The 14,769-nt window shown below is 42.8% G+C and overlaps 1 protein-coding gene across 1 annotated transcript in view; it reads right to left on the bottom strand.

Annotated features, from left to right (window-relative positions):
* The window catches only part of CNTNAP2 (contactin associated protein 2), a 1,162,155-nt gene that overhangs the window by 396,027 nt on the left and 751,359 nt on the right, over positions 1–14,769 (bottom strand). The window lies entirely within an intron of this gene.

Genomic DNA, 14,769 nt, shown 5'->3' with positions numbered 1-14,769 from the left:
TAAATTCTCCCACCACAGCCTAGTTCAAGCTACCTACCAAGCTTTAATAACGAACTTGCCAAATTCCAGAATGGTTAGCATTCCTGGCTCTAGCACACCCTCAAATGGGGACTCAGAGAGGTCCCGGAGCCTGCCCAGAGTCACCAAGCATGTAGAATTCTACATGAGCATGCCCACTGAGGCGTGAGGATGCTAAAGCTGGGGTCTCCTTCTCCAGCAGGCTTCTCCATGTTTATTTCTGCCCTTGGATTTTAGCTTCTGCTAATTGCAACTCCTCCTGCTCTCATAGGATTGTTCCTATTAATGTCATCTTAATTGGCAATCAACCAAGGCACTCCAGGAGTTACTTCCTCCTGAAACCCTTCCCAGCCATCATGGTTCTCTGGGATCACACATACTGGTCATTCCAGGGCATGGAGCATAAGCAGCCGTTACTGTCCATTAAGACACTGATGTTTCTTACTGTCCAGTGTCCTTTCTTAAAGATCTTGTCTATTTCTTAAGGCAACAAGCTCCTATTTCTGTATCCACACCATGTGCTGCATAGAGACAGTTATTATTGACTGGATTGGAGACATCTATGAATTAGAGATCATTTTCTATGACACGCCTGCAAAACCAAAGATATGGGATAGGAACACAGTGACTGTATCCATAGGAAGCAAAGCAAAAAAGGCTAATTTGGGAGAGAAAAGAACAAAGGCGCTGCACACACTCCTTTAACTTTAGTTCCTTTCTTGTTTTTGAGTGATTACAAATGTCTCTTAAGTTTCCTTTCTTTATATCCTGATGAAACAGCTCTCCTCCCTCTATATTTTTTTTCTTAACCAAACTTGACAAAGGGGCACTGGAGGGTGCCCCCTGTTCCTTTTCCTCCCCACTCTGAACTCTGGATGAGACAGCCACTGGGATTCAAATTGCAGGGGAGTTTAATGAATAATGTCAACTGCCTCCAGGTCTGGCGCTGGCATTCGGCAGCCTCTGAGAGGTTCACAGGATCACAGTCATGTCTGCAACAGTCTGCTTCTTAGTATGCATTTGCAGATCAACTTTTTGCAAAGGCTCTTTACTCAAAGAGAAAGATATATTTTTGAAACTCTTGAAAGAGTCTTTGTAAAATTGAAATTAAATCTGTTCTCTCTCTGTTTAATCTTCGCCATCTTTCCAAAGCAAGGCATGAAAGAAGGGATTAATGTGAAGTCAGGGGCTGCCTGAGGAACGGAAAGGTCTACTCCGGGCCATGCTGCTCCAAATCACCTGCACTGTTTTAATCCAGTGCAATTTATTGGGTTGTAGCTGAAAGATGGAAAGGCTTCTAAATCCCCTTCCAACATGTCCACACAGAGGACACTTTCCCATTTCTTTCCATCAGCCCTTATCTGTAGATGCCAGGTGAAAATGTGGAAAGCAGTTACACATTTTTTGGTTCCTTTTTTGTAATAAGTGTGGGTTCAGGAAGTGACACTTGTCATATCTTCCTTTCCCCAAACACTTTGGCTCTGGCGAGAAAGTGAGCTTCTCATCGAGAGAACACAGACAACGGGGCGAGGGCTTATTCGTATTTTAACTGCGTACTTTCTATTGAAAACTGCATTCTCCACCCAACACCGGGCTGACGTTCGGCACCCTGATTTCTCTCATCCACGTGAAAAGAAATAAAACAGAAATCAAAGATTGGCAATCATCTCTATGAGATGAAAGCACTTCTTAGAATGACAAGAATTCATTCGATATGTTAGAGAATTTTTCAGGTAATTACAATGATACATATTTTGTTAATATGAAAAGTATGGGGCTAGACTATGAAAGGTAAGTATATGTGACTTTTCATCCTCAGTTCACAATCCCAAAGGTCCAAAGATCTGGAAATGAATTAAGATTATCAGCACTTTTATTTTTTAAGAAAGGGCTTTCATTTGACTGAAACTATAGATTTCTTTGGAGGGGTTCTAACACCCCACCTTTGGCCAGTCTTTACTTCATGCTCCAGTCCATCCAACATGCAGAATGGAGTCAGCTCTCAGGATATGAATGAATGAATAAAAAAAGTAAGTGCTGGTAGGAACATAGGTCCTCTGTGTCCCCCAGTCCCGCGGCTGTGCCCACAGTCATGCCTCACAGACCAGGGGCACACGAGCATCTGAAGTAGGTCACGGCGTAGGCTCGGGAAAGAGGATGGGCAGGAGGTGAACTGGAAGATTTGATAACTGAGAAGCACCATCTGGCCCCTTGAGGCCACGTGTAGATTAGAAAGAGCAGCTGCCCCCTGTGCCCATAAATCAGCCCTGCAGCCATTACACTTGCTAATAAAGCCCTTAATCTTCTCACTGCTTGGGCTGAAATATTGAGACACCCTCTGCTCTTTTCCTTGAGAGTCAATTATCAGAGCTCAGTATCTTTAAGCTGCTTAGCATCAGACAGAAATTTGGCTGACTTTTTAAAGACTTATTGGTACAAAGAAAGTTGCAGAAAGATAGGATGTTTACTAAATTGACAAAGCCCATGAAAATTTTACCGAAAGCCCGAAAGGAAACTTGAGCCCAGAGAGGTTAAGTGATTGTTCAAAAGCAGAAAAAAACAATCCAGCCCCCAGGACAGGGACGGGATGAGACACGATGGCACCAGGCACCTCCCTTTCACAGCTGCAGCGACCTGGCACCTGTCAGGAGAGCTGGCTTCTCCATCGGCAGGTTCAGGTGTGCCAAGAGGACCTGAGAAATCAGGACTTAGGGATACTGGACACAGCCACTGTCCCCAAGCTGGGGAAGCCCAGCGGCACACCGTGTAGCCTGAGCATCTCCTGCGACAGCAGAACGCGGAGTCGAGTCCTCGCTCTCCTCCCTCTCGACCACCTCCCTGCAGCAAGGGCGCACACGTAACATCACGCAAAATCAAAGGACTGGATCAGTCCATTTTTGCAACAAGTTAAACATTTTGCCACTCACGCATCAATATTTAGACATACCTGTATTTTAGAAGAGCAGGTACAAGCAGCAGTTGACGACACGGTACCTAAGAGACCGATTTTGCTGCACTTACTTTGCCACCGTTGCTATAGAGTCTCATAAGTGACTTTAATGAATGTGTCTCAACAGGGTTCGCTGTTTCCTCATCGCTGATGCGCAATGTGTCAGTTTACCACTGAATTCCTCCACAGCGTTTAACTTATGTAGCTGGAGCCCTGATTACAGAGTGTGCCTAGGGAACACCACGGAGAGGACATGGGAGCTGTGATCACAGGCTTTGCTCTCAAGAAGTACCTCCCTCCACTCTGGGGACAGGGGGGCTGGAGAGCTGCCATACTCGCAACTCAGCGCCGTCACCCTACTCTGTCACTGTCTGAAGTCACCAGTCAGTTCTTAGGAATTCATTCAGAATCAAACACCTACACAGGAAAACATAACAGTCACCTCCTCTGACCCTCTCCAGTCACCTTGGACTTTTCCTGTGGGATTTCCTCACCTAGAGGCTGACAGCTTCACTCCCCAGGAAAATGGTTTGTAAAGGACAATCTCCTAAGCAAGCCCATGAATCTATTATATTTGAAATAAATTCAGAGAAACAAATAGATACAGGCCTAGGATGTATCAGAGTCACTTAATTTTCTTCATTTTTTTTTTTCTGAAAAAAAGATAAGGAAGCTAGTTATTCATTGTAAGTCTCAAATTCCATGGAAGAATAGCAAATTATGGATGGCAGCATGAAATGAAGTGACAAACGGTGTGGTATCGACAATTATTGGTACAGAAGTTCAGAGTAAAGAGACAATTGCTATGAGATAGATGAAATGGCACAAGTGTATTGAGCACTTATAAATGCTAAAGCTCTTCTCAGTGTTTCCCATAAATCATCTCAATTAATCTCCCAAGGGCTTAATGAGGCGATGCTGTCACTATACCCATTTAATACAAGAAAACTGAAGCTCAAAGAGTTTAAATGCCAAAGTGACAAGTAAGTAAGTGGTGGAGCCAAATTCAAACTCAGTGTGGCCTGTCCAAAAAGGGTATCTGTGTCCCAGACAGGACGGCCTCTAGCCTAGATGATCACGGGTCAGCCAGAGATAGTGCTGTCATCCTGACCAAGCCAGGCCAGTGCAGGACACGGGCTGAATGAGTAGTTCAGCTGCAATGTTTGAAGCTCTGCTAAATATTGAGTTAGGCTGAATTTTAGACTTCAGTTAGCTGTTCTTTAGCTATCAAAAGTAGTACTATTATGAAACTACCATAACTATTTCTCAAAAGAGATGCTTGGTCCTTTGCAAGAAATAACAATACCAATAAAATTCAAAGCCACAGAAACAGAATAAGCAGCAGGAAGACTCAGCTCATTGATTTTTAAACTAGAAGAGCTCCCAGCATCCAGCTAGCTAGCCAATAGAGGAGTAAAGATAGTTCTCGAAGTCCAAGGGCTTGTTCCAAAGGCACACAGCCAGCCAGCCTCCGGCTGCTATGGAAGCCAGCAGTTCCCACCTCGGGGCTTTTTTCCAGGCCAACACAGGGTCAAATTATTTGTCTCTATTGACCAAAGGGCACACATTGCATATGTTTGTATTATTATGTTTCAGATCAGATCTTCCTAATTGTTAACTAATCCATGGGAGTATGTATCAGGTCTTTCAGCTTATTAAGAAGGACTGACCCTTCAGTAAGCCACATGTATTTTTCACAACAAAATATTGTCTAGTCAACCCTTTCTAGAATTATGCTCTGCAGCCTTCTAACTTCTATCTATGCACACACTTGATTTTCGAGATTTTGGCCTCTTCTGTGGAAGATAAAGGCTCATGATTCCATTGTTAATGAGTGTTTATACTTTAGCAGACACAAAAATGGAAGAAGGAACAACTAGGAATACACACCAGGGAGGTGGCAATGTCCCTCTTCCATCTCTGGAGCTGGCCACTAGATCACGCCTAAGCACAACTCTAACACTTGCTCAACCATTAAGCCAGAGCATGTATGCAAATTAAAAAAAATACATTCTTAAAATGTCTTTTTCTTTGCCACGTATTTTTGTGAAAGAATCTGCTATTAAAAAAATAAAGGAATTTATTTTTTTTTTTATTCAATATCAGAGGGCCTTCTTGGTGGTCTAGGGGTTAAGTCTCATCAGCTCAATCACCTCTACGGCCTAAGTTCGATCCCTGGGCAGGGAGGTGACCCACATGGTACAGCAGACCTCTCCTGTCTCGCCCGCTGCTCCCCTCAGCAGTGTATTTCAGTGGATCGGCCCGTTCTGCTCCCTACTCTTTCTCTGCTGGATCCTCTCATGCCCCCACACCTGGCCTACACCCCAATTCTTCCACACAAAAATAAAATAAAATTTTAAAAATTACATAAAAAAGTGGTCACTGAGAGGGAAATCTCCGCATACACCAATTACTTGTTATTTGTCTTTAAACTTCCATATTCAGAACAAAGATCTGTTGTAGTTAAAGGTAGTATTTATAATACAAATTATACTGAAGAGTGAAGATACTTAGTTTTATCCAATCTACCTAATTCTAGCAGCTTATAAATTTTGCATCATATGCAAAATTCAAGCATTTTGAAGTAATTGAAAAGGGATACATTTTACTTATAACTCATGTATTCCAATTAATTTCAGTATCAATCAGTTTTTTTATTCATTTCCTTTCTTATACCTACTTATAAATGCTTCACAGATGATCAATCTAGTAAGTTTGTTTGTTCTTACACATCTAGTAAGTTTCTTACACAATCTAGTAAGTTTATATGTTTCTTACACATCTTCCCACTAGTGTTAATTTTCTAATTCTTTTATCTTTGTTTTTAAATGTCTCCCTAAATAAATAAGTGCAAGAAATTAAACTACAAATACTTATTCTTAGTTGAGGCCTGACCATATATTCTGAAAACAACTTCCTACCGTATAGCACTATGACAGCAGAGGCTGAGAGTGCTATTTGCATTTTTACGGTCCCCAGAAATCTACTCTGATGACATCTGTCCTAAGAGTGAAGAGAAGGTCTAGATGTCAGCGTTCCCGTGTTTCAGCATGTTGATGGAGCCTGAATCCCTCTCTCTCCCTGACCTTCTCCCTACCCCACCTTGTCTACCCCCACCCCTGGCTCCTCAACAGATGTCCTTTAAACTGACTTTTATGGCAAATCTGCTTTCAAAAGTGCTTTGTAAATAATACATCATTGGGAAACTGATATAACAATATAGAGTTAACGAATGTTCCTTCTAAAATATTCCTTGAATGACAAGGATTTACTCTTTGTTTAACTTTCCAGGCTAAAGGTGTTATGTGCGACAAGGTGTTATTGTGTGTTCCCAGCATCCCAGCATCTCTACTTATTTTTAACACTTAGAAAATGTTGCCTTCATATGTTTTTTCCTAGATCTACAACTTCAATGAACTTCCACTGTTCAACTCTGATCTGAAAAAACGTAGCCCAATCATTGTGATAGAGACAAGACACCATCATGCGGAAACTAAATGTTTGAATCACACCGTCTGCGTCTCTGCTGAAGCGTTAAGTGGGGACCCAGTTAGAGCTTCACACACGAGCACAACATCCCAAACCATCCATCCAGACACACGGCTGAGACCCTGAGAGGCGAGTCCAAGGTCAGCAATCCAATCTCAAGGACATATTTGGGGGACATGGGAAGCGTTGGCTCAGTAGCTCCGAGGGGCTGTCTGTGACCACGGGATGCTATTCTGCAGAAGAAACCACAGGATCTGGGTTCCCTGGAATCAAGCGATTTAGTGTGTGGACCGCTCAGGTTGCTGAGATTGAAAGCCTCGCAGAGTCCCAGGATTTCCTCTCAACCACGGTTGAGAGTGAGAGGAACTGGCACTCACAGTTGTGGCAGGTGGCCCCGCTGTACCCCGTCTCATCACAAGTGCATCTGAAGCTGTCCCAGGTCTGCGCGCACTTGCCGCCATGCTCGCAGTGGTTGGGCACACATCTGTCAGGGAAAGAGACAAACAGAAATAAACCAACAAGCCAACGAGATTTATGAGTGGCCAAATTCCAAGCTGTCTGGGCAATATATCATTTCAATGCCAGGTTGCCTTACCAAGGCAATTAATCCTTGTTAGTTTAAGCAGATTAATAGGATTCATGATGGAAGGTGCCAAGCGCACAAAAGATGATGTATCACAGGCCGGGTGGTTCCCATTTTTGAGTAAACAGTAGAAATTAACAAACAGTTGAGAGATTCATTTGCATATCACACATTCATTTTCTTTTCCTTTTGCTCAAAAACAAAGGCACTAGCTAAATTTCCTCCCGGTGAGGATGGAAGATAAGCCATCTTGTTTCCTGTCCGATTCTCCTTAACGCCAGTGCCAGGTCCGACAGGGGTAACACTGAGTTTTTCACAGCAATTTCAGTTTTAGAAATGATGCCAGGGTGACAGCAAGGAAAAAACATTGGTTTTCCTTGCCCTACCCACCTGCCCACCTGGCTAGTGAGAGTCACCTACTTAGACAGACAGCAAGGACAATATAGGGGGAAATGCAGTATGTGCTCACATCTCTGTCTTTCTATTAACAGCCAATTGTGAAGATGGAATTTAACTTTTCTGGGCCTCAATTTCTCATTTAAAAAATGTAATAATTAACTTATCTTATAAATAGATTGACGGTTTAGAGATTATATTCCTTCACTAGAAGGCTGGTGGGCAGGACACAGAGGCCACAAAAGGGGAGCTCTGAATAGCCAATCACAGTCTCCCCAGTACAGCTTCACAGCTTGACCTGATCCTAGCAAGAGTGAATTCGAAATCCATTCCTGGACACTCCTGTTTCTGCCCATATGCTTTTCTTTCTCTTGACCTCCCCTCTAGCCCTTCCATCAATCCCTCTCTCCGGCTTCCCTACAACCTGATTATAATTTATAATTCTGGTTAGAATGCTCACAAATAACAAAGGTATTGATGAGTAAGTGCTGGGGTTCACAGAACATTTCCAGATTTTAACAGGAAATGCTCCAAAATAGAGAAGTCCACAGATTACAACAACAGAATCACCACTCTCAGTCCACAGGAAGTGGGCTGAGAACCATCCTCTGTGCAGCCCCTTAATCAGATGCCCTGAATGGCAGCTTCCTGCTGCAAACTCTGACATTCTTGATTCCACCATAGCAGGTGAAGCCCAGGTCGGCACAGAGTGCCCCATCCTTGTGTAGAAGGGTTGTTCTTGCACAAATCTTTGTAAACCTTAATTGCACAAGGAATATTTATGGAGCACTTGCTACATGCACAGTCCTGCCAGAAAAGGAACTAGTCACTGTCTTTCAAGGCTTTCGAGTCTGGGAAAGTAGATGTAATGTAGATACAAAAACCGTAAGAGAAGGGCGGTGAGCACAGGGTCAAATGAGGCACCATAGAGTCCATACGAAGAGGGGCATGGTGTGGGGCATGATTAAACTTCAGGTTCAGCCTAAATGAATGGCCAGGATAATAAGAGGAGGAAAAGGAAGAATATCATGGCTTGGTGGGGGAGCCAAGAAAAGTAAAGGCGTGATGTTATTTATCATGGGGGCTGGGAAATTCCCATTTATTGAGTAGTAATTTTTTTTTAGAAGTGGGGTACAAGCCAGAGTCACGGGGGGTGAGAAGATTCACCAGAGAGAGCAAGGAGCAGAAAAGGCAGATGTACCGAAACACACTGCTGAGGGGAGCAGAGGGCGAGTCAGGGGAGGTCTGCCGCACCATGTGGGTATCTCCCCGGCCGGCCAGGGATCAAACTTGTGCCACAAAGGCTGGACAGCCTCACAGCGCTGCGCTCAACCTGCTGTGCCACCAGGGAGGCCCGAGTAGTAATATTTCATACGAATTTGGTGTTACCTGGGCCACCACAATGTCTTCCTTTTCCAAAGACTTTATTGCCTTTTGGGATGGGCTGGGGAGGCTCACGGGAAATACAGCACCAGGCAGAACTGGATGAGTCCGAAAGAAGACATGAGATGCTACAGGAACTTGGGTACTAGAGTAGTTATGGGTAGGATTTAAATAAAGGGCTTGATAAAGTTTAGAATATTTCACCTGGATTTTAAAACGGCTGCATTTTTATAATTAAAATATTGAAAATCATTCTTAGCCAGGCAAGGACAGCGGTCTCTGCAGGAGGGACCTCCACATAGCTCCCGAGTCCACAATGGTGGGAGGTGGCGACAGGACGGAAGTTCCAAAATGCCATGGAAGTGAAAAACATCCTGATTGTTAACTTTGCAATTCAGCACACGCCGGCCTTGTGTGGGGTATTTACTTTCTAAATTGTTGTGTGTGAATATTAGCTCAGTCTAATAGTGAAAGTCATTTACATCAGCTCATTATAACAATTAATTCAGGGGAAACAGTGCAGAAGTCTACTGAGTGGCAAGGAAAAACCAGGTTGGAATTTAAATGTGCACAAAGCAGAAAATCCGAATCTCAAAAACGTAAAAGATTAGTGGGTTTTACACACCTGAGACACAGCTGACCATCAAGTCAGGTTAACTGAGCACTTTCAGAATTCAATAGTAAGACTCCTGATCTGATGTAAACGAGACTATAATATTTTATGTTTAATGCCTATTTCTTGTAACTTATATTTTTAAAATTTACATTATCTTTAGGCTGATTGCTTGCATTTTCACTCTGTGGTGAGAAAGGTTTTATCATCAAATTAAATTCATTAAAATGGCATTGAAAACCCTAATATTTTTTGCTATATTAAAAATAATTAGGAACAGTTATCAAAATCTGAATAGCTCCCCCTTCTTAGTGACTGGTTTCTTCTCCGATAGTCCCATGGAACTATTTGCATTCAACCACTATATTGTCACACTGTTTGGTAAATATTTGAGCATCTGTCTCTTTTAGAGTTAGAGATTTTTATGCCATGATTCTTTGCGTGATAAGGTGTTCAGCTCACTCTCAAACACTGTGTGTTTCCAGAGGGAAGAGGGAAGTGTGATGCTAAGTGCTTTCACCAGGGAACTGAAGCACTTCAGAGGAAATACCTCTTTTACTTTGCAAAGTGGAGATTTTTTTAAACATGTGATATTACTCCTAAATGCAAACTCTTGCTCTAGTGAACTATTTTACGAGGCCACCGGAAATGTGTAATTTGCTTCATAACATGTCTGAGCTTGCAAGTTTCATCACGTCAAAAGGAATGAGAACGGTTCAGCTGTTCTACTTGAACGGGGTCGGGGACACACGGGGAGAAGTCGGCAGGTGTCATTTGTCGTAATCAGAGGGCCCCAGAGGTGATGCTCCCCATTAGCGCACCCCCAAACAGCCCTGGCATTGGAGGGCCTTCAGCTGGAGTCATCCTCTCTGTTACGGGAATGGTCTCCAAAATACCGTAGGCTCAGAATGCATTTAATTTCAAAGGAAATGTATTCACACCCCAGTGCATACAAGAAACAAGCTATTTTTAAAAAAGTTCAAATATAAAATGAATCAGTGTGGACAGCGGAGCTGTTTCCATGCAGCAATTCTATCCAGGGTGATGGGTGACGGCTGCCAGGTTGCCAGGTTATTTTACCCAGAGGACCTCTTTTATTTCCATAGTTGATTTTAATTGCAAGGAATTGAGAAAATTGATATTCACAGATATAAGAATCAGGCAAATGGTACCCGATTAGTTTGGTCGCTGCAGCTGACTTTGTCCTCTATGGATGCTACTTAATTACACACAGACAGAGCAAGGATTTCCTTTTACATCCGAAAATATGTTATTTTGACAGCACAACTGAATACATTGGTCGTCTTCAAAACACTTCGAAAATGTTTTCTCTTTTTTCCCTACAGTGTTTAAAAGTTAAAATCGTTTTAAGGAAAAGCCAAGTCAAATCTTTGGGTTGTTTTAGAGCCCATGCAGTCTTATCGAACCCAGCGAGAACCCCAGCATTTCCCCAAGTCTGCTCCAGCGCTAGATGTGGGAACCAGGAGCAGGGGTGCAGGGTTGGGATACATGGGGTCTCCGGGTCCTGAGTGACTGCCCTGTAAGACGCCGTGTTTCCCAGAATTTTATGTGTGTAGGAAGCTCCTGGAAATCTTGTTAAAATGAAGATTCTGACACTCTAGGTCTGGCGTGAGTCAGAGGCTGTAATTCCAACAGCTTCCTGGTGACACTCGGGCGGCCGAGCAGAGAATCACACTGAAGCACAAGGCTTTAGGGGATTCCGGGTCTCTAGGGGTCTCTGAGTAGGAGGTCACCAGGGAAGGAGGAGAAAAGCTCAGGACGGGAGCACTGGGGTTGGGGTGGGGAGGGCACGGGTGCAGCGTGTGGAAAGGGCTGCTGTGACCCATCCCAGCACGTCTGATCTGAGACTGTGTGTTTCCCCGGCCCTCCCACCACTTCACATGCGACCCTTCAGCGTGACATACAATAATCTAATCACGGTAGAATTTATGTCTTGACCCAGAGTCGCCCAGATAAATTCAATATTTTCCAGGCCCCTTTTAAGTTGGGGGAAGTAACTAATTCCAAGTGGACACGTGCAATGTTGGGGTGAGGCCCTTGCAGGGACACGACATCCCCAATTCTCCCTTTTTAGTCCCCCCACCAAATTCCTTCCTGCAACGACCCTATGACGGTGAGCCCAGGGCAGGCATCTCAGTTCACAAGAGGCTGGCAAAGGAAAATGGTCAGAATCCTGTGTTCTGAGTAACTTGTCAGCCGTGGGCCACTGACCCAAAGATATTTATGAGCAAGAAATACATTTCTAGGGGCCTCCCCAGTGGTGCAGCGGTTGAGCGCTGGGTTGCAAAGCTGCCCGCAGCCTCTGCAGCGCCGGTTCGATCCCCGGCTGCTCCCCGGCCACCGGAGGAGGGTCCCACATGGCGAGCAGACCTCTCCTGCCGCCCGCTGCTCCCCTCAGCAGTGTCCTTCGGTCCTTCTGCCTGCTCTGCTCCCCGCTCTGGCTCTGGTGAATTCTCTCACCCTCCCGCGCTTCTGACTGTACCCAGTGCTTGTATAAATAAATAAATAAAACAAACAAATAAATAAATCTTTAAAAAAAAAAAAGAAATACATTTCTATATCACTAAAGCTGCTGTTATTTTTGGTCTTTGTTAAAAAAGCAAACATATCCTAACCAATACAGACCTTCAGTTAATCCACCCCCATGCTGACCTACATCTAACCTTCCTATTCTCACATAATATATGTGGTAACATCATTGTTGTTTCAGTCATTATGTGTTGGCGTGTGTTACTTGTCATGAAAGTGGCTAGAGCAATAGATACTAAACTGATGTGGCTACACTGAGTTCAAATCATAGACAATATTGATGACCAAGTCAGCCACTTTCCTGGAGAATAGAGCCTCTTGGATTCATTCAGTGTGTATTTTTGAGTGTCTACTGAGAGTAAGCACTCCTGCTGTTCCCTCAAACTTCCTGATCAACAGGTTTAATTGCCACAATGTTCCTGGGAGATTGTGTGATGATGTGTAGTTCATCCACTTCTCAAGGATGCTGAAATCTATCCAGAGGCAAAATAGAGCCAGAGACCAGCAGAGAAGTGTGTGTGGAGCTGTATTACTTGACACCTAGTAGAAAGGTTTTAACTGACTTTGGGATTTTGAATATTTTTTACTAACTATGTGAGATATCGAAGACTCTTAAACAGTAAAGTTGCTTGAACTGATGTTTTAAGAATTTTTCAATAGTTTTTTTAGATTTATTTATTCATGCATACAAGAACTGGGGTACAGGCCAGAGGTGTGGGGTGTGAGAGGATTCACCAGAGACACAGTGGGGAGCAGAACAGGCAGACTGGTGAAATACACTGCTGCGGGGAGCAGCAGGGAGACAGGAGAGGTGTGCCGCGCCACGTGGGTTTCTCCCTGGCTGGCCGGGGATCAAACTCGTGCTGCAGAGGCTGGGAACAGCTTCACAGTGCTGTGCTCAACCCGTTGTGGCACCAGGAGGTCCCTGATGTTTTAAGATTTTAAAGTAGTAATAACAAACACAACAGACTGGAGGGTCAGCTAAAGGCAGGAAATTGGCAAAAATAGCTGTTTTAATGCTCTGAGTAAAGGATCATACAAATCTGAAGTATAATGAGACTGCAGGGGAACAAGAGATTAAGGCGACTACATTATTAAATAATGAGTTGGAAGTGAATTAATTCAAAATGCCTCTGCTATTCTGTGTTTAGGAACTAGGAATAAACAGAGAATTTTCAGCCTGAGGCAGTGGCTTTTCTTATATAACTAAACGTGGGGAAATTTCAAACCCTATCAAAACTTTTAAGACACTAAGTTCTAAATTTAAACTCATAATGACTTGTTTTCTTTTTCCCAAATGAGTTAAATTTAGAATAACTATAAGCACTTCTAAAAATGTTATTAAGCGTTAGCTCAGCCTCACCTTATCTTATCTTGTTACTCGGAACGAGATAACCACAACAACTTGATGTGAGAAGGAAGAATTGATTGGGAAAGGCAGGCTCCTGAAATACTGGGCGATTTATACCCACTCAGAGCATGCACGGAGGAGCCACATCTGTTTTACGAATCAGGTTTGGATTACATATTTCCTATCGATAACTTCTTATCCATGAGCAACTTCCTCACCACCTTTGGCTGGGTCTTAAATCACCAACTGCAGGAGCACACTAGGGAAAACTTAGGGCAAGATACAAGTTAAAAGAAAAGGAAAATATATATGAAAATGGGGGGCAGGAAGAGGAGCCCCAGAAAGAAAAAAGAAAGACATTCAAGGAGCCTAAATCTTGTTGGAAAAACAAACATTTCTAATGAGAAATTATAAAAGTCATTGTGAATTGTCAAATTTTTATACATTTTATATATACACGCACATATATCTGGCAGGAATGCTCTAAAATTATAGCATAAGCAGGTAAGAGTTCTGCTACTGCATAATAAAAGACTTAAATGGTCTATAGTAAATGTAAATATTGGTGCATTAAGAGAAAGGGAGACAGGTGGAATAGAATTGAGACTCCAGAAGTGAATACAAATACATATATATATATATATATGAATTAAATATGCCAATGGTGACATGTTAGATCAGTATGGACAATGAATTAATCAATAAATGTTATCAGACAACCAGTGACTTGTGTGAGAGAAAGTAAATGAAATTCCCTACTTTTTCTCAACCCAAGATAAATTTCAGGTAGATACAAGATTTAAATATAAAAAAGAACAGGATAATAATAAAGCGTGATGGAGCATATGTCATAATCGGTACCTACAGAAGGTATTTCTAATGAAGACACCAAAACCAGGAACCACAAAGTGAAGATTAGCAAACTTGACCACATAACATTTTAAGAAATATTGGTACAGTCAAACACAAGCAAGGTCAAAGTGGACCAACAAAGTGGGAAACATTTGTCATATGGCAAAGAGTCGGTTCCTCTAGGATACTCGGCTCTAAAAAGATAAACTTTTGCCTTTCACAACAACATGATGGAGCTGCAGGGGATGATGCTAAGTAAAATCAATCCAAAGGAGAAATACAAACATAAAAGTTTGCTTTCATATATGTGGAGTATAGAGGAAAACTAAAGGAAATGACAAAACCAAACCAAAACAAACCCTGGATTATGGTTGCAGAATTGAGGCCACTACAGGGGAGGGAGCGGGCAGAAAGGAGGCAGAGGGCCCAACGGTGGAGCATGGGGGGTGCTGTGTGGCAACATACATCTAAGGAGGTGTGAACCTGCACCCTAAATCATATGCAGTGCTGGGAACTATCAGTGCAATACAAAAATGAATTAATTTAAAAGAATAATATTTATATTTCAATAAGAAACCCAATTA

Source organism: Talpa occidentalis, unplaced genomic scaffold (genome assembly GCF_014898055.3).
Source record: "Talpa occidentalis isolate TD23 unplaced genomic scaffold, MPIMG_talOcc4v2.1, whole genome shotgun sequence".
Lineage (NCBI taxonomy): Eukaryota > Metazoa > Chordata > Mammalia > Eulipotyphla > Talpidae > Talpa > Talpa occidentalis.
This window is presented reverse-complemented; position numbering and strand designations above follow the sequence as displayed.